Genomic DNA, 20,385 nt, shown 5'->3' with positions numbered 1-20,385 from the left:
TGCATTGCAGGGGGCCTTGGAATGAGAAGGGGGGAGGAGACTGCGGAAGGGTTGGCTAGTTCCCTGCAGATTTTGAAAAGTTCAGCCGTGTTTTTGGATGCACCGGAAACTTGTGCCTGCATGTGGGTTCTTTTCTTGGCATGGATGGTGAGTCTGTATTGCCTTTGGAGCTAGCGGCAGGCCAGTTTGTCAGAGGATGAGCCTGACATTTGCCACTTCCGTTCAGCCACCCTGCACTTTCGTTTCAGGGCCACAAGTTCAGAGCTCTACCGAGTGTTCTGCTTAGAGGCAGGTTTTAAGAGGATCTTCATGACTGAGGCAAGAATGTCAAGAGTTTTGGTGATGGACAGGTGGAGGTTGCTGAGAGCAGAGTCAGCGGTAGAAACTGAGGTAGGGGCTGAGGGGGGATGAAAGTGGAAGCAAAATCAGCAGCTGACACTCGTTTCAACGGGGCGGATGTTAGTGAACGAGGTTGACAGGGCTTTTGGGGGTGTGGTCAGAGGGCCAAAGGGACCAAGGTGGGAGGAGATGAGAGAATGGTCTGACCAGGAGAGAGGGATGACTAGTGGGGGGGAGAGACTGAGGTCATGGTGTTTGAGGGCATCCAGAGTGTGTCCAGCCGAGTGGGTTGGACCAGAAGTTAGAATGGAGAGGGAAAGAGAGATGCAGAGGTCAATGAAGAGAGTGGATGCTAATACAGAGTCCAGTTGGATGTTGAAATCATGCAGGAGGCGGAGGTTGTAGGTGGATGAAAGTAAGGAAGAACAGAAATCAGCCCATTCAGAGAGGAACAGGGTGGTGGTGCCAGGTGGCCAGTAAATGGTGGCAATGGTCAGGGTGGAGATGGGAGAGATGATCAACTTGCAAACCAGGCTCTGAAAGGAAGAGTAGAGCTGAGTGGTTAAGATGGAAGAAGGAACCCACTCAGGGAAGATTAAGGCAACCCCCTGCCCACCACCAAAGCAGTGTGGCCGAGGCTTGGAGATGATCTTGAAGCCGTCAGGGAGGAGGTAGTCAAAATCAGTGACTGAGCTGGCATTAAACCATGTCTCGGTAAGAGCAAGAATGTCGAGGTCGATGTCTTCAAGAAGGAGGCAGATGTAAGTAAATTATTGCTTAAAGAATGCTGGGAAATGTAATTGTAAATGAATAGTAATTGTTTATTTGTAGAGCACTTATACGCAAGTGCAGTGCTTCAAAGCGCTATAAGGTGGGAAGTGAACATGGGAGTACAGTTGTCATTATTAGGCCTTGAATATTCGGAATGATTTACAACATTAGCTAGCATGCTAGGCCATTGGCATATGTACTAGTGAAGTGCTTTGCACAGAGTGAGAGAGGAAGGGGGTGGGGAGAAGCATACAGGTAATAGAACAGTGCCGATCTGGCCAACATTTCGGGATTGCTTGGTAGGCGGTCATCAATGCGCATATGCATTAGTAATTCAAACAAGGCCCAGCTAGGGAAGGGAGACAGAGGGAGTATCAGACAGACAGACTTGCACAGCCTAGAACATTCAAGGTCAAAGAATGTGGAAGAGCGCAAACAGGAAGTGCGAGGGAGCAGAGGGGGGCAAGTGCACCACGTCTAGCAGGAGCCCCAGTAAAGTGAAGAGTGGGTGCCTTGCTCATGGAGCATATTGCAGTAGTGCCTGGCTAAGTGCAGATGCCCGGAGAAAAGTGCAGGAGTGGCGGGGGAGCCTGGGAACTGTTAGGCTCTGGAGGGGCACCAGGCGATGAGTCAGGTAACTGAGTAGGTTGGGAAGAGAAGGAGGGAGCGAAGGACGCAAGGAGAAAGGAGGTACACAGGGGAGAGGGAGGGAGAAGGAGGAGGAAAGGAGGTAGATCTTGAGGAGTTTCCAGAACTTGAGGAGGTCAGGCTAAAGACGGAGAGAGGGAGGGAGGTGGGTAGGCTGGTCTAGACGAAGGCACCTGCTGAGGATAAGGATCTACCCCCACATCTCTGTTTGGAGAAACGGCTCATCCACAGAGAGTTGGAGGAGGGCAAGTGGATGCTCTAGAAGGATTTGGGAAGAGAGCATTGTAGATAGTAATGGCCCTGGCTCCAGAAAGCCTTGTGGACTATGCAGACGGACTTGGACATTACCCTTGCAGCCACAGTGAGCCAGTGGAGTGATTTCAGTGCTGGAGATATGTAGTCCCTGGGCTTGAGGCCAAGGATAAGTCTTGTGGTTCCGTTCTGGACAAGTTGAAAAAGTCGCAGAGAAGAAATAGAATGAATGGGAAAGAGATTGTTGCAGTAGTCGTTTCTGGAGAGAACGAGGACTCTGGAGACAGTGAGCCTCTGTGGGAAGGTGAGAAAAGGTAGAATACCTCTGAGGAGGTGCAGCTGGTAGTGACACTTCTTGGACATGCCCAAGATGTGAGCAGAGAAGGAGAGAATAGAGTCAACGTTTCTTCCTCACTGCTGGGCGGGGGCCCCGGACCAAGGGAGGCCAGCTAGAGTGAGAGTGAGAAAGTGGGAGCAGGGGTTCCAATGAGGATGATCTCTGTCTTGCTGGCATTAAGCCAGACATCATTAGCAGCACACCAGGACTGAATTGCGGACAGAAAGTCAGGAATGAGCGAGGAGGAGGAAGAGGCTGAGGGTAGCCTGAAAGAGAGCTGTGTGTCATCTGCATAACACTGAAAGTTGGAAGTGAAGGCAGAGATTATGTCGGCCAAAGGGGCCATGTAGACATTGAATAGCCAGGGGGATAGTTTACATCCGTGGGGAAAACCACAAGTAGAGAGAGTGATGGTCGAGAGAAAGGACAGAGGTTCCACCTGGGAAAGACAGTCAGGGAGAAAGGATGCAAGCCACACCATGCCCTGACCTGTCATGCCGAGTATCCCAGAGACGGGTGATCAGGTTGTTGTTGTCGAAGTGAATATGAGAAAGTATACTGATGTAGGAGAACTTGGCCTTACATTCAGCACATATGCCTACTATAGCTTACAGAGACTCCATTTTGAATCATATACATTGTGTCCGAATGGAGAAAAGAAAATAGGCACACTATAGCTGCATTATACTCACACTATGACTTGCTGCTGCCTCAGCATGTGCTTTTGTAACCTTGCTTAGTCTTCCAGGAGAATAATTATGGCACCAACCAAATCTGCTTCAAACAAATAGTTAAAAGAAGAAAGTGTGAGCTTTCATTGAATTATATATAAATACACATTTGTGTTGCTATCGCCTAAAGGTAGCAGGAGTGACCTTTGAAGACCAGGCTTGCCTAACACCTCATACAAGTTCATTGCACTCAATCCCATCTACTGACATCATAAAATATTCCTTCCACTGCATAGGAATTTACATACTTAAAAAATCTATATAATTTGTTGCACAGGGAATGGAAGTAGCATAGCTCCAGGATTGCTTGGGAATAATGTACTGGTCATCTCTCTGTTCACCCTGCAGTGTTGCTATTAAACATTTACCAAACTTACCTCACCCAAGATTTGAGTCCCAAGTGTGATTTTAACAACTGATATAAACTTCCCTAGGCTCTCCTAAATATTGTAAGCCTGTCTCAAAGAATTATTGTCTTGACTGAAGCCAGGAAAGCTCCTGCAATGGATCCCCATTTTACCCACATGGACGGAACTCAGACACACTTTTCCAAAATCTCATCCAAGGTACGTCCTTTTCAAATACCCCAAAATTCGGGTCATTTCGGTCTGTTGCAAGATCGTTTATTCATACCTAGAATAAATGATATTACAGTAAAAAAAAAACTGCAATGCTTTACCAATATTTCCTAGAACATTGGCAAGACAATTGCTGTCACCTGCCATGTTCAACAGGTACAAGTCTATGGGGCTCGTAATGTTGTTAACAGATGAGCGGAGCTTCATGTTAAGAGATATTTCAGGCTTTATTGGATATTACGAGGATATTCCCATGTATTTTAGATCATCCAGAACTCTGGCAACTTTCTAAAACTTTGAGCATCTTATCATTTGTATTATCATTTACCTATACGATATTCTGATGTATCTTAATGATATGAGGGAGCATTCTAAACACATTAAGGATTTCTTGTGATGCTTAAAGCTCGAAAGATCACAGTTCCATGTACAGACAGTGCAGTTTCTATTATCTCTAATGGATTAAACTTTTACAGTCGAAACATTGAAGGTACGAGCAACACTTGAATCTGTCAATTTAAAGACAAATATGACACTGGTATGAAGTTGGTGTGGTTATGGTCCATTCTGCTGGAGGTTTAATAGCATTATATTGTGCACTGACACTTTAACCACTGAATGCAGAATTGTTTCTTGACAGAGTGGGAGACATAGGCCCTCATTAAAAGTGTGCCTGTTCGGTAACAATGGTGTGGTAAGCCTACCGGCACTGTTGTTACCGGACTGGCACACTAGAGTCTGCAGGCAGGCTGGCCCCTGCCCGTATATGTTCACGGAAACACTGTTGTCCACGGTGCCGGTGCTTCTGTTGTCCTGATTCCCATGGAGTTCTATGGGACTCCATGGGAATGGGGACTTACAAAATTACTGCCGGCTGACTTCCCGGCCACCGGGGTTGTAATACCCCGGTGTTACCGGGAAGTAAGGCGCAGTAATTGTTTTTCGAGTCTGGCGGCAAGCCGTCCGTATCACCAGCAGTCTTACCTCCCGACACATAATGAGGCCCATCAACTTGTCAATGCCCGAGTCCTATAGTTCCATCCCTGTCACGGAGCCGAGAGGTGCTCACTGGAAGAATGTCAATGGGGCAGAACCACGGCAGTGCATTACACTGCTGCCCTTGTGGCACAGAAACCACTGGGGTGACACGGGACAAGCCTCTGCCTCCAGCACTGCCAGAAAGCACTGTCACAATAGGGGCACAGTGGAGGGGTGAACCCTTTGGCTGAGAGCGTGGTGGGAGATTAAGTCTTTTCTTTTTGAGGATGGAAGCTTCATGAGGGAGGTGCATGAGGATGGGTGAAGGACAGGTCGTTTTTGAGTTGTTTTAGGGGAGGGCACAGGCAAGAGGCGTGGACGTCTGGCAGAAGACCTGGCTGGTAGGATGAGAGTGGGATAGGTGGGAAGGGGTAGCCAGATATTAAGTATGTATTGCCTTTTGTATGCTTTCCTCTTGCTTCTCCTCTCCATCCTTGATGTACTGCTCATCATTTGCTGTGACATTTCTTCAATGAAAGACTGGAAAGACTACTGAAGATTATCCCTTCCATAGCACACCATTGCTCAGTCAAAGGGTGTTTACTCCCTTTACTCCAGTCCTATTGCCTAAACTGCCGCATTGCTCGATTGCTAGCTCTGGTGCAAATGTTAGACAATAGGAATCCATGAAAGTCACACCACCTTGATTGTGAACCCAGACCAATGTGAGGATAGTACAGGGGCAATGCACTGGTCTTGGAAGCAAGACCACACAGAACAAAAGTGGTTCAAATCCTGGATCCGTGCTTAGAAGGTGTGTTATAAGAAAAACAATTGCATACATTACTCAAATTCACCCCCAGACATAGCGCTTCCTTTTGATATTCACTGTTCCTATGGATGTCAGACTTCATTGCACATAAAAGTGACTCTTATTTGCCAAGCAAACACTATTGTCTTTCTCATAGACAAATATCCTACCCCAAACCGTTATATGATATCCTGTGCCTGAAATTAAATTGACTTCATCAGTAACATAGACTGCAATGATCTTTATTTCACAATAATTATTGCAAGAGTGGGATTTATGCAACTCCCACTCCCCCTCCGTCTGAATGAAATAACACTAAATCATTGAAGGAATTCAAGTATTTGAACAACAACATTTTATCCCGACAACAATTTTAAATTGGTTTTCGATGACAGACGATTTGCATAAATGGTCCGATCGAAATCATGTGCTATAATTGAAATACCACACCAGGCTCCATGATTTAAGTAGGGGTACACATGTAACATGTGAGGTAAGTGCATGTCATGGTATTGAGTTGTTTGAGTTTAATTATCCAACACTTCTAGAGGGGAGCAACATGATATGATATGATAGGTTATTTATAACACGCTTAATACCCAGAGGTTTCTAAGCACAGACCGTGGATCGAACCTGTGTTGCGCCATGTCCTCTTGCTTCCAAGGCAAGCACGTTGGCCCTGAGCTATCCACCAGAGACATAGCGGGGACATACCCAGGGGATATTAAGTAAAGGGTGCACAAGCAGCAGAGGTGATGGGCTGAGAAAGCAGAGCTAGGAATAGTGGGGAGAATTAGGGCTGAGTGGAGAAGGGTCTGATTATGCAAAGAATTCACATGTGCAATTCGATTCCCTCACATGCATGGCACATGCACCATGAAAATATGTCCCTGCAGAGGAAGCACCAATGCACTTGGCATTGGAGTCCCTAGTGTAATAGCAATATTACATATATGATATAATAGCAAACTTTATTGGGGTGCATTTTAAATAATCAGGCCCCATTTTGCTCCCAAGTGCAGTTCTCCACAAAATGTCTTATCAAAACTGGTGCTAGTTTATTTATGTATTTATTTATTTTGGCATGTGCTAAGCGCACTTAGCCCGGGGGCATCTACGCGCTGGTTACATAAGCGTGATGGTTACAGTGATTCCATACATCTTACATTACAGTAAATGCAGGTTGCGTTGGGTTACATCAAATGACCGGTTAATTTGCAGTTGTTACAGGATACAGTGGGTCACACAATACAATCTGTGTTGTAAGATACCTACGAGCATAGAGAGAACATTTGTATGGAGAATGAGCTATTAGTTACCTTGGCAGAAGAGCCGTGTGTTGAGTCCTTTGCGGAAGGACCATAGGGAGGGATCTGATCTCAATTCTAAGGGCATGGCTTTCCATTGTTTGGCCTCAAAGTTGTAGTTGAATCCCTCATTGGAACAGCCATGGTTGCTGCAGATATTTTGTATCTGGGCAAGTGATATATTGGCTGTTGCCAACATCTGCCTTGCCTAGCCAAAGACCATGCAAGAGAACAAGTGGGCACTTGCCTTTAGAGCAACTTGCCCATCTGCTGTGCTTGCTGCACATTCTCTCCATGCATGACTGCAAACCTACAGCTGTCTCTTCTCTGGGAATTGCACCTCTCCCACTAGATTAACTCACACTATAAAATACATGTAACCATGTGAAACTGTTGGCAGTGTGCTGTAGGTTCAATTAAATGGTACTTTAATATTGTATGAACTTTTTGACTTTTTGTCCCTGCAATGCATAGAAAATGATGCTAAATTTAGCAGGTATGCAGTTTGATGCTTGGGAGTCCACTTTACATGCATTAGGAAGCCTTTCAGTGCATCAATGCATTTTTGACAACAGATTAATAAGGCCAGATCAGATGGCTTGCATTATTTAAAACGTCGTTTTGCATCAGAACAGCTTCATTATAATGGGGAAGTGGTATCAGAGCTTCAAAGGTTATGAAAATGATGATAATATAGCGGCGGAGACGCAGGAATCTATCCTGACCATTGCTCAATAGACGGGAACTCAGTGGAAAACATCAGGATTTTTTCTTTTCTTCTTGGTTTCACTAACCAGATGCTAGGGTTAATGTTAAGATTTTGACTTTAGAGGAGGAAGGCATAACTTACTTAGAGTACAACATATTTCTAATCAAGACATCTGCGCACCCGGAAGTGGATTGGAAGTGGCTGTTGGGCTGCCACAAACCCTGCTCCCTGGACTATACTAGTCGCTAAGAAGAAGTGCTGACCTCGACCTACGCTCGCAACTTGAACTACTCGAAAAAGGTGACTTTGGAGTGAAACACGCTGCGCTTTGTATGCGCAACGCTATAGGTTAATGGAGCTTCTTACTCCATATCTTTATCTCCTGGAACTCACTGTTTGAACTCACAGTTGCCTTCTGTTGCTTTGTAGAGTTGTAACGCTATTTTCTTCTTTCACAGTACACCGCATCATGTTTACTGGGCACGCCTGCACTACTAGCCCCGCCCACTGCCTCACAGAGAGGCTGTACACTTCCACAAATACCATTGGGCCCGTGCACCCGCGCGCGCACCCGGAAGTGGATTGGAAGTGGCTGTTGGGCTGATCGGCTGGTGGGGGTCGGGGAAGGCGAACGTTTATCTGATTTTCATATTCAGTGAGCGTGTTTTGTTTCTCTTTTACTGTCACTGTTAACAATTACCATAAGATCAAATTATGCGTAGAAACAAACTCCCAGCCATGAGGAATGATGCTAGGACGGATTTCTTTACTGCAGTCAGTACGAGACGTGCAAGTCTCGCTCGGGCTGCAGCCTTGCCATTACCTATTGTTAACGATGAGGAGGAAATTGGGCGCAAGAATGCTCCCCTAATTGTAAAACCATTGAGGATCAGATTGATCCGCCACAGCCACTCTTTGTGGACTTGGACCCACCAAAGTCCACTCCTGCTAAAGGAAATGCACTTGCTAAAGATGATATGCTGGCTGCGGGTGAAACATCTGATTCAAATGGTTTTTGCTATGACAACCTATCGGACTTCCCCTTTGCTACACCTTCGGAAGATAAAAATGTTTCGGGGGAGGCTTGAAATGACCCAACCCAACCAGTTAGGGTCTGATTTTTCGGATATGATGAGCATATTAAACCGACTACTGTTGACAGAATCAAGAAGACAGACAGCTGCCCTACTGAGTTTAGCCAAAGAGGTGGAAAAACCACCCCTGAGATTCACTGAGTCTCTTGTACGGGCTTTGAAGTCTGAATCTGTGTCAACTGAGAAAGATAGAAAAGTGGACCATTGTGGTACTCGATCCTCAAATACCTCCATAGAGAATGAGATTATTACAATTGTTTCAACCCAGGAGGTGGATGGGAGGGGGGTCATGTAAACAATATAGTTTTGAATGAAGGTGATTTGGAGGGGGACACAAGGGTGAATATTGACGGGAATGTCTCTTTAGAGTGTGTCACCAGTAACGATTTTGAGGTGAAACTGTCAAAAAGGCAGGGGAAAAAATTGGCTAAGCAGAGGAAAAAGAACAACAATACCATTGCTGCTCTCAAAAAAAATTCAAAGAAATGTTTGAGGGATGTGCAACCGAAACTGATAATGACAGGCGAGGTGGGGGAACCCTCTGTTGCTATACATAAGGTTGCACCATCTAACATTGACCACACAGCGAAGGGTGCTTTGGTGAACAATAAAACTAGCAATGAAGCGACTGCTCAGGATAGGTTCACTGAGGGCGAGGTTACTCTGATTGATGCTATGAAAAAGAAAAGGGATGTAATGTTCGAAATCTTCAAAACAGCCACTGTGATAGGTACTAACAATGTAACCTCGAATTTTGAGTCCACCTGGGGGCAAATTGTCAATAAGGAGGGCAGCTATATCTTCCCCATGACTGAAAGGAATTTGGTTGATGCTGAGAAAACTACTATAACAGGAACACAGATGCCCAAACCTAATGTACATTTTGTGAACTCGGGCTTGGGTAACGTGGAAGGGATAACAGACAATAGAATGTCACAGATTAAAAAACAGCATATAACCGAAATCAAAACTAATACTATTGAGACTATGGCACCATCCCAGCTGGAGGCTGATTGTGAGGTTGAAGTGGGACACAGGGTCGCGAAAAATGATTGGTATGCCAATGAGATACGGCAACTAATCCTTAAGGTGCTTAGGGAAGATCTATCACCGGGACCTATCAATAACCCTGAGGTTATACCGCAAATCAGAATGACTCAAGATTCCCTACCTCACATAAGTACTGGGTTTGGTCCAGCAGGGCAGGGTAAAAACATTCTTGGGGTGAATCGGAAGGAGGGTGATCTCGCAAATGAGTATCAGGTTACTTGCAATGGGGATACTGACTTAAGAAAACCGGCTTTCCCAGAGTTGCCTGGTTTAATCACTAAAACTCTGTTTGAGGATAAGGGACATGTATCCTTGAATAGACCTTATATTCTATCACTATTGATGACCATCCCTGAGCTCAGTCTAATTTCATCATCTGATTTTAAACTGGTGGACTTTATACACAGATTCAGATATGATTTTGTGCGCCTTGTTATTCCCTCTACATTGGTTAGGTCAATTCTTCTGAAGGAGGCTGAACAATTACAAGTTCGTGGTTTTGATATATAAGAATATAGAACTAATGTGCAACCTCCATCAAGACCGAGAGAGAAGCAGATGCTTTATGAGGGGGGCCTACAAGAGAGACACCTAGGCAATGGTATCTCTAAGGTGGAACCAGGCGTGAATAAACAAGATTGGAGATGGCTGGCTCTAACCTTGAGGGAATCGATTGAGACTCTTAAGCAGTTGGGTAAGCCTCTCTAGCTCCTGCCACAATTTAAAATGTGTGAGCTGGAACTCGAGAGCCTGTCTCAATCTCTTGCAAAATGACACATTTATGAGATATCTGTCCCAGTTTGATTTTATTCTCCTACAGGAGACTTGGTCTAGAGTCCAGTTGTGTTGGGAAGGTTTTGATGTCACCTGTGTATGTGCTTATGTTTCCAATAGGGGACATCCAAAGGGGGGTCTGATTATAGCTGTCAAACAAGCCAGCAAAATTATAAAAACCGGAGAATGGCTGTGCTCAAACCACTTTCTTGTGGTTTCCTTTAGGCTGGGGGGGAGCATAGATGGCTTTTCGGTACTCATTATTAATGTCTACAGGAATCCCAGCAAACTAACTGATTTACAACTGGAGAAGGAATTGGTAAACTCGGGAGTTATTATGGAACTATGGTTACATGCAAACAAGGGAGGCCAAATTATGATTGCTGGTGATATGAATGCTTATTGTTATTGTGATCGGTTATCAGGGGATGTTGCTCTTGCTAATTCTGGTGTATACGCAAGAGCGGGGGGAAACTTCAAGATAAGGGGGAGGTTGTGGACCCACTTTGCAGAGTCCTGGATTTTGGATCTCTTATAGGTCTGGAATCTATTATAGATTATGGGCCTCATTACGAGGTTGGAGGCAGCCATGGCGCTATTAGCGCCATCGCTGCCTCCAAACTTGTTCCGACTCCGCCCTGGTGAATGGAGCAATTACCGGTCCATTCCAAGGTTGGTGGGACCGGTAATTCCCCATTCACCAGGGCCCTTCCTCATTCCCATTTGATCCCCCATAGGGCTCAAATGGAATGGGGAAGGCGCTAATAACAGTACTGCAAATTGCGGTACCGTTACTAGCTCCAGAGTCCCTTTGCGGGTCCCGTCCTTAACGTAAGGTGCCCTTACCGGTGCCGGTAATGCCTTACCGACCACCTCGTAATGAGGGCCTATGTCTTCCTATCTGCTGCTTTGTCTAAGGCTTTGTGTAAGTTTGAAATTAGTGACTCTGGTAGCAGTGACCACTGTTTCCTTACTCTTGAAATGACAGTTAACTACACTAAACCAATGGTGAAATTATATACTCATAATGTGGGGGTTAACGTCAGAGGGAACAGAATCAAATGGTGCCACAGACAAAATGAAAAATTCTCTGCTACAATGGTCAGACACTATGTCAATATGTCAATTCCAAAACGTGCCGACTGCTATTCGGCTACAAACTTTACCAACTATATCAACACTACCATAACTACTTTGCTGGCAACTTCTCATAGGAACATTAAGCCAATCATGAGTTACAGACATCTGATGGACACCGCTGTTCGTAAACGTAGGGTCTGGTACAGAAGAGAGTTAAGACACCTAAAAAAGCAGGGTTGGCGTACTCTCTAGCCCTGACTGAGAAGAAAAAAATCAAACAAACGTACAAAAATTGGGTAATCCATCACAAAGGAAGATGTTCACAGAATGATGGGGAAGCTATGTTGAAATCTTTGTGTGAAAATAACTGTTCTAAATATGGACACTAATTAATGAACTGGAAAGACCCCAGAAAGACTCCAGTTTGAATGCTATTTCAGAAGACTCATGGTTAGGCCACTTTTCCAGACGGTATACCGAAGGCAAGGGAACGATAGCTCTGGGCGAGTTCATAGTCCGGAATGGCTTTTGCAATTTACGAGGGATGATATAATCACTCTTATAAACAAATCTAAAAACTCTGGATCGGACCTAACAATCTTTCAAATAAACTTTTGAAACTTAACCCTGTAATCTGGGCTAAGGTACTTTATATACATTGTACTTCATAAGTGTATACCACAATCATGGAATGTTTCGATTGTGATCCCGGTTTTTAAGAAGGGCTCTCGCTTAAGTCCTACCAGTTATAGAACAATTGCCATTGCCGACCCTGAGTCAAAAATGTTCTGTTCCCTTGTTCTATCGGAATTGCAGGAATGGATTAGCGAAAAATCTATTCTAGACCATAAGCAAATTGGATTTAAAAAAAACATTGGAACGGACTGTGGGGGACTAATATTAAAATCATTAATAGCTAAGGCCATGATACCTGGCAAAAGATCCCTGTTTGTTGCCTCGATGGACCTGAGCTCTGCGTTTGATTTAGTCGATAGTAAGCTTCTGTGGCAGAGTCTAAAAGATCTTGAAATTACACTACATTTATTAGATACAATTATTGATTTATACACCGATACAAGGGTGAGGGTGTGTTTAAACACTGAGGGTCTTCTGACCAAGGAACTTATTATTCCAAACGGACTACGACAAGGGTGTATGATGGCACCCACTATTTTCAATCTATATGTTAGTGGTGCAAATAAGGCCTTGAGTGGTAAAGGTTTAGTTTATCCTAAGCTGAATAATATATGCTTGTCATGGTTGGCCTATACGGACGACTTTCTTTTGATGGACAACACCAAGATTAGTCTTCAAAGACTACTAAAAGCTTTTGAAATGTTCATATCAAATTTACAACTAAAAATGTATCCGCCAATGACAGTCATTGTTCGTTTTGGCAGAGATAACATGAAAGAAAATGCTTTTTCATGGTTTTGTGGCGATAAAACTATCAAAGCCCAATCCATATGTAAATATCTGGGATTTTACTTCTCAGGAGTGGATTCTAACTTACTTATAAAAACCTAGGTTAAATTAAAATCTGAAGTTGCCATTAGACAGATGCGTGCAATTGACATGAAATTTGGGACATTTTCTATGGTCCCATTGAGGGTATTCTACATCAAAAAAATAATACCTCGTTTGATGTACGGTATGGAACTTGTCTTGAATGAATTGTATGATTTCCTGAATCATATAGAAGTTAAAATCTGGAGAACCGTGATGTTTTTTCTGCTCAAATGTACACCATTAGAATTGATAAAATACGACTGGGTCTACAATCACTCTCTACATATGCTAAATGGAAAAGAATGTGTCTTTGGAAAAAATGTAAAACAGCATCAGTGGACACATTATATGCACTGCCTATCACAAATCGACCACTCCTTTTTTAGCTAAACATCATGTGGAGACTATGTGTTGTTTAGAGTCTTTGGGCATGTCAGTTACTACACTATGCAATAAACTAGGAAGGATTAAAGTTAGTCTCTTGGGTTTTGACTGGCAGAAAACTAAGCTTAAAATCTCTGAATCAAAATTATATGAATACGCATGCTCTTCATGGAAGTGGTTTCCAGTGATAGAAGGATATTTGAATCAATATCCTAGTAAATTTATGCGGAATGATTATATGCGTTTTCGATTCAATGTTCTGAAAACAAACCAAATTATAAATATTAGACAAGGCAATTCAGATGTTTGGCCCTGGTGCAGATTCTGCAAGAAAGAGGGTGAAGTGGAAACCCTGCAACATATTTTGCTGGTCTGTCCTGGATTGAAGTCACAAAGACTAAGATACTTTGCTCAATTTGTTAACTCAACTGAGGATGTAGATAGAGACTTCATTTGGCACAGAATGCTACATGACAATTCTATGAGGTTAAAAATCTGGGTGATCACCTTCTTGAGAAATGTGTGTGATTTGAGATAAGGCATATAAGGAGTAGGATTACTCTATTCTTATTTGTTTTATATTATGTGATTTTAAGGAATTCTATTTTTTGGAAGTTTGGGAAATTAAAACATCTGGAAAATCAGTGGGATAAAAACTGCTTTTGTAATTGTTTTAGGTGCTGTTTGGTCTAGATCAAAAGTGTTATGTTTGCTATATTTGTTAAAATTGTGTATCCTGTACAATTCTTATTTTTTATTATTAGTTTGTAACATGTAAAATACCTTGTTTATTTTGTATTGATTAATGAATTGTATAACTGTTTTTATTACATCATGTAAACTGTTAAAGTATTAAAATGCAAATGTTCAATTTTGGAAAGGTTTATGAATAAACCAAAACAAATAATAAAAAAATAAAGAAATCTGTAAGATAATGATCCATAGCTTTGAGTTGATATATATGCTGTCTGTCATTGAGACGGACGATGACGAAGACAAGGGCACAGTTACGGAGATTTGAGAGGAAGGGTCAGCTACTACCCACACTTGTGAACAGGGTATTTTAAATGCAGCCTGTAAGATTTGAAAGTTCCCAAAAACGGTATACTGTCGTTTCATCGACAATCATTTTTATGACTGCCTTTTTTTACGACTAAAGAATTATGAAAAAGATCATCGAAATTTTGGGAGTTGTGGGAAAGGGCAGATGAGGGTTTTTTGGGGGTCGGGAAAAGATAAAAATAGGTTGCAGGGTTTAGGGGTGAACCCCCCCAAAAAAATGTTTCATGATCTTTTCCATAATTGTGTACTCGTAAAAAAGGCAGTCCTAAATTATGACTGTCGATGAAAGAACATAGAACCCACAACAACACTGTGTAACAGTCACAGCACCCAAGCCCCCAGTGACACTTGCAGGGCACTATGAGTGAAATAAAAACACCTGTTCGACAAATAAAAAAGTCAAACGTATATCATTTGTTTCATCCAAGACAAAGAACAGATCCTTGCTACATATACTCTCTGCATTAAAACTGTGTGCTCGGGGAGCCTGGGACCAACATGTGAAAGACATATTTGCAAATTCACATGATGCAGCAATGTGTGCTGCCTGAGATATACTCCCACAAGTTCAAATTCTGTCTTCTCATCACCAGCCACTCACAGTACCACCCCAGCCCCCCATACTGTCAATCCAGAAAACAGAACGTCTATGCCATTCTTTTTGCAGATGCCAAGTAAGTAATACCCCTTTGGGTCTTTTCTACCCACTTGTTTCAATGCCATGATGCTTCCCTGTTGAGGTGAATGTCCACGCAAACTGATGAGCTTTAATCAAGTCTATGCCAAAAAGACAAGCATACTCACCCTTAGCACTTAAGGGGTTAAGAAGTGTTGGGCCGTACCAGATTAGTGATGGAGGTGTTTGAGCATCATTTTGAGCATGCCCAAAAATATCACAAGATGATCACCTATGTGAAATTCACAGGTAACAGTCACTTTGTAATGAGGCTTTCCCAGAGTGGTGTGGCAAAGATTCATTTCACAGCCAGCCAGGCAGTAGGTCTGTCTGAGGATCAGAAGGTCCACTTCATCATGGACATTTGGACCAGTGCACAAAGCATTGATAACTTGGCTGTGATTGGACACTAGGTGACCTGACCTCCCGCTCCAACAGTCAGCAGAAATGGGATCCAATCCCAAAACAATCATTTGAGGTAGCGGGTGCGCGCACCCCACCAACAGACCACATTTGTGCATGTAAATAATTGAGAACATTGGCCGTATGGGAGCTGCCATATGGGAGAATGTGGAGTAGGTGGTGACACTGTGGCTAAGGCATCAACACCTACCCTACAATAAGGGTTTGTTTCTATTGTGTAACAGTTACACTCGTGGAACTGGCCACAGCTCAATGTTTTTATAGGACAGACGTTATGCCGTCCAGTGTTTTAAAGTCTGTGAAAGTTAGGGTACTCCCCATATCCTGGATAAAAGGGAGCCATCCGAGATCATGAGACCTGCCAGTATGAAGCATAGGATTATTGTGGGCCCAGGTCTCCAGAAGTATCTGCGATGGGCTCAGAATCCTTCTTAGCGCATTAATATTACAAAGACGTGATTTCATTGTATTCACCTGAGAGCAGTGGTGGCGGCCTGGTCTAATGGAAATGAGAATCAATTGTGTATCCTTTGTGATGCACCTAAAGAAGACTTGACACACTTCTTATTGTCTTGTCCAGGTTTTCCGCCAGGGATTTCGTTATTGTGATTCTGTTTTGTGTTACCTGCTATGGGCGGACTCCGCTTGTGTGGTCTGGGCTCTATTGTCACTTTTAAAGAATGTATTATGTGTGAGAACATTTTAACTGAAATGTGTTTGAAACGTTCTCTTTTTTTGGTAATGCTTTTATGTTTTTTATGTTGTTGGAATTATTTCCATATGTGTTGATTTCTAAGTATGCTGCCCATTGCTGCTGTTTTAATGAGTATGTTTTGTATTCCTGATATAAATGTTCCTACTGCTACTGATAATGGCTTGATTATTCTTTCTGTGTTGTGAATTGGAAAGACCATGTATGTTCTTTGCATCTCTCATGCACATTGTGGTGATACTTGTATCAACACTTGAGATGGCAACCCGGGAGGACATTACTGCTGTGGTGCATAAGCTGAGATCCCACTTCATCCAGGCCTACACTGCAAGATATTGATTTATGCTGTTGCAGGAGGACCCCAGCTTTTTGAAGCAGAATGTGTAGACTGTAGTTTCACCCCTCTAGAGTTCAAATTTAAACTTGTTGGACTGGGCAGGTGAATAAAACAACGCCATTAGTTACTCGTCACATCAGAGCATTCGATGGGGCAGTGGCATCTGCTGACTGGAGTTTCTTTCGTGCAACCTTTCAAAAGGTTCACCACATGTTTTCACAGTGCGCCACTCGGTAAGATAATATAAGTGGTGTACCAGCTAAAGCTGAACCTGTCCAAAATGATAAAGTCCATGAGTATGCTGGCAAGATGGGTACTGCATGGCAAGTGGGGGATGTTCTCTCAACCTTGCATAGGAATCCATGTACAGCATCGAAGAAAGTAACATGGAATAGCTTCTGCTATCATTTTGCAAACCACGTTTCAAAATGTCAATGGCTGTTTTCAGCTGCATGGGATGGGTGTTAATGTTAAAGTATATGTGTACTGCACACTGTCGCCACCAGAGTGGTCCCCTGGTGCACTGGTGGATCTGAAAAGGATAGGAGGTGGGGGGTGAAGTTAGTGGGAACGAGCGGGATAAGTGCAAGAGAGCAGTGATGTGCTGTTGACAGCTTCAGTTTGGTTAGCACAGTTCACTGAATTTGGGGGTGCTTTCCGGTCGGTAGCCTTTGTATGCTGTTGTACGATGATATGTGTGGTTTGTTTTGTTGTTGCCGTGTAGTGAGGTTTGTGCAGTTTGTTGTGTTTTAGGGTTGTGGTTGTTTAGAGTTTGAGAGGTGTATACAGAGGGGTGACATTGTTAGTGGGTTGGTTATTGGCCTCGCCATCTAGAAGTGATATGTGCTAAATTTCCATGTTCTTTCTAGACCTGGCTCGTGAATATCTCTACATTTCTATCTAGATCCAGCACTGGCTAGCATTCACAATCCTGTCTATATATGAGGCATGCCAATATTCACTATTATATCCAGATGTGGCACTGGCATACCTTCAAAAACCTGTCTAGATGCGAGTCAAGCTAGCATTCATAGTTCAATTTAAGTGTGGCACTAGTTAACCTTCACACTCCTATCTAGATGTGACACAGGCTAATGTTCACAAATTCTAACAAAATATGGTACTTGCTATCATTCACAATTCTGTCTGGGTCCGGTGCAGGCTAATGTTCACGATCTAAATGTGGTACTTCCTATCATTCACAATTCTTTCTGGGTCTAGCACAAGCTAGCATTCACAATTCTATCTAAATATGGTTCTTGCTAACATTCACAATTCTATCTAGGTGCAGTACTTGCTAATGTTCATGGAGTGGGCTGGTTTATTGCTAGTGTTGCGCATGTATGCTAATTTCTGTCCTCATGGAGTTGTTGCTTGTGTTCTATTCCACCTAGCGTCGTCTCTCTAGTTGTTGTAGCAGTTTCCCTTGGTTGGTTCTGGGTGTTGTCTGTGACATCATATATTCTGTCCATCTGTTTTTGTGTTTTCTGTTTGATTGTTGTAGTTGTTTCAATTTGGTTCTGAGGTGTTGAAGAGCCAGGTTTTTAGGAGTTTTCTACATTTTGGGTGGTCGTTGGTGTTTCTTATTTCTTTTGGGAGGTTGTTCCAGGTTGTTGCAGCCAGTTGGGAGAAAGAGGTGCCGCCTAGTTTTTTCTTGACGTATGGTTTTGGTTCCAGGTCGGTGTCATTGCTTGACCTGAGGGGTCTCGTTGGCTTGTAGAGTGTTATTTTCTTTTGTAGGAATTCAGCTCCCTGTCCACTGATTGCCCTGTTTGTTATTCACATTGTTTTGAACGTGATACAATGTTTGATTGGGAGCCAGTGTAGTATTTTCAGTGCTGGAGTGATGTGGTCTCTTCGGGATAGTTTGAGGAGGATGGGAACTCTCAGATCCCAGCAGAATGAGACAGTGTGAAAATAAACGCATGGATGCAATGGTTGGAAATTATATTGAGTGAAGAGAAGAGGCAGAAAGAAAATGCAGCAAGCCCTCTCCACCAGTGAGCTCAAGAACATTGTCTTCAACATCCTCCAGAAGTACACACCTCTTGCTGCCTCCACCACTAGAGTAATCATCTTTGAACACTGTGGATGATAGTGAGTGGCTTGAGGTGGAGAGTCAAAGGGACACTCCTCTCTCAGGTGGAAATATTCAGCATGGATGGGTTCATAAGACTACACAGTAGACCTTCAGAAGTTCAGAGAGTTGCACATGTTCTGTGTTGTTCATCTCAAGGCTGGTAGGGATGTTGTCCCATTAATGTAATGGTTCAGGAACAATGCCGTGCAGTGCCACATATTAAGAAATTAACTTACATCAATATATAGCAGCGCTGCATTTAGGAGGACTATGACAAGACACCTAGACATAGCCAACAGACCGGCTTTCATGATGGAGAGGTGTTGCCCAGTTCAAGTAACAGACAGAGAAGCGGAACATTCCTTTAGTAGGACTTTTGATTGTGATATGCATATCTCTAGTGACTAGCTATTGGCGACTCTAATGTCATGATGAGATGTTATTATCATTTTTACTACTACTGTTCTGTTCTTAAGTCATGCTCCTGCAGTTTTAGAACCACACACGTCAGCATGTTTTATGTTCTCCCTATTACACAAGAGCTACACATTGGAAGATTCTTCACAGTTTCTCCTTCAAACGTGACAGCTGTTTCCTGTCTGTCTTCTCATAGAGGCACGAACAGGCTTTACCCCTCTTCCTCACTTTAGTGAGGCTGTTCGGCTTCTAAGTACACACATAAGCCTCCACAGCATCTTTAACTGCCCTGTACCACTACACCAATGGCAGATTGCCACCCATAAAGCAAGTAATGTGGGCTTACACTGCATGACGACACATCCAACTATTCCCGCAATTAGGGGCAGGGAGCAAACATAGAACACATAGCTGTGCCCCATTCCACTGGCTGTGTTTGGACCCCACAATCATGATGCAGTGTTCTACATGTTGGTGGGCAAACACCTGCATCTAAAAGCATGCTCTATATGCTGCCTTCACACCAAAGGAGGAAGGGTGGTGGATGTCACGTTGATGCCAATGGCCACTTCGTACCACCACCAAATGCGGTTTTGTATTGTAGGCATGCCCAAAATATTATACTTTCTCTTCCAGCCTCACTGCACACTCGTTTTACAGATATTCCACACATCAGTGCACTCACCAGCTTGTGTTCTCCACTCTGGCCGGGGAAGTGCTACCATACCCAGGAGAAGCCCATTGCTGACATTGATGGGGCCGCACCCTATGGTTTGTCCCTTCCTTTGGCCCAGATTGCCATCAGCTCAGTCAGTCTCCCTGTCCCCTCATCTGGTGGCCACTTCTCCCCACCCTCCTGTCCCTCTTCGTCGTGTTCCATATCTGCATTATTGCTTCCCCCTCCTGCTCTGCATCTCCTTCATGTTGCCCCGTCTTCTGCCCATCCCTCTTCTACCCTTCATCTGCCTCATGGTGTTTCACCTTCTTCTCAAGTTAAAGCTTCCAAATGCTGCCCTACATTCAACTTCTTGTGTTCAACCTGCAATACCACATGTGACCTCTCTTATTCTACCCCCCCCCCATTGTGAAACTGTTGCAGTGTATTCACCTACTCCTTTTCCACCCCCTATTCATATTCCACATGCTACCCCCATGGGCACCTCCTTATGATTCGCCTGCTGTCCCACATGCATGTATAACTATTTGTCTCCTCCAGACCTACATCTGTCCCGCCCCCCCCGCTGCTCCTCCATTCCCGCCTCATCGTGTTTCACCTCCTGCATCTGCCTCCTTCGGTTCTTTGATCATCTCACCACATTGTTGACC

Source organism: Ambystoma mexicanum, chromosome 11 (assembly GCF_040938575.1).
Source record: "Ambystoma mexicanum isolate Mex_15411 chromosome 11, UKY_AmexF1_1, whole genome shotgun sequence".
In the NCBI taxonomy this organism is placed as follows: Eukaryota; Metazoa; Chordata; class Amphibia; order Caudata; family Ambystomatidae; genus Ambystoma; species Ambystoma mexicanum.
This window is presented reverse-complemented; position numbering follows the sequence as displayed.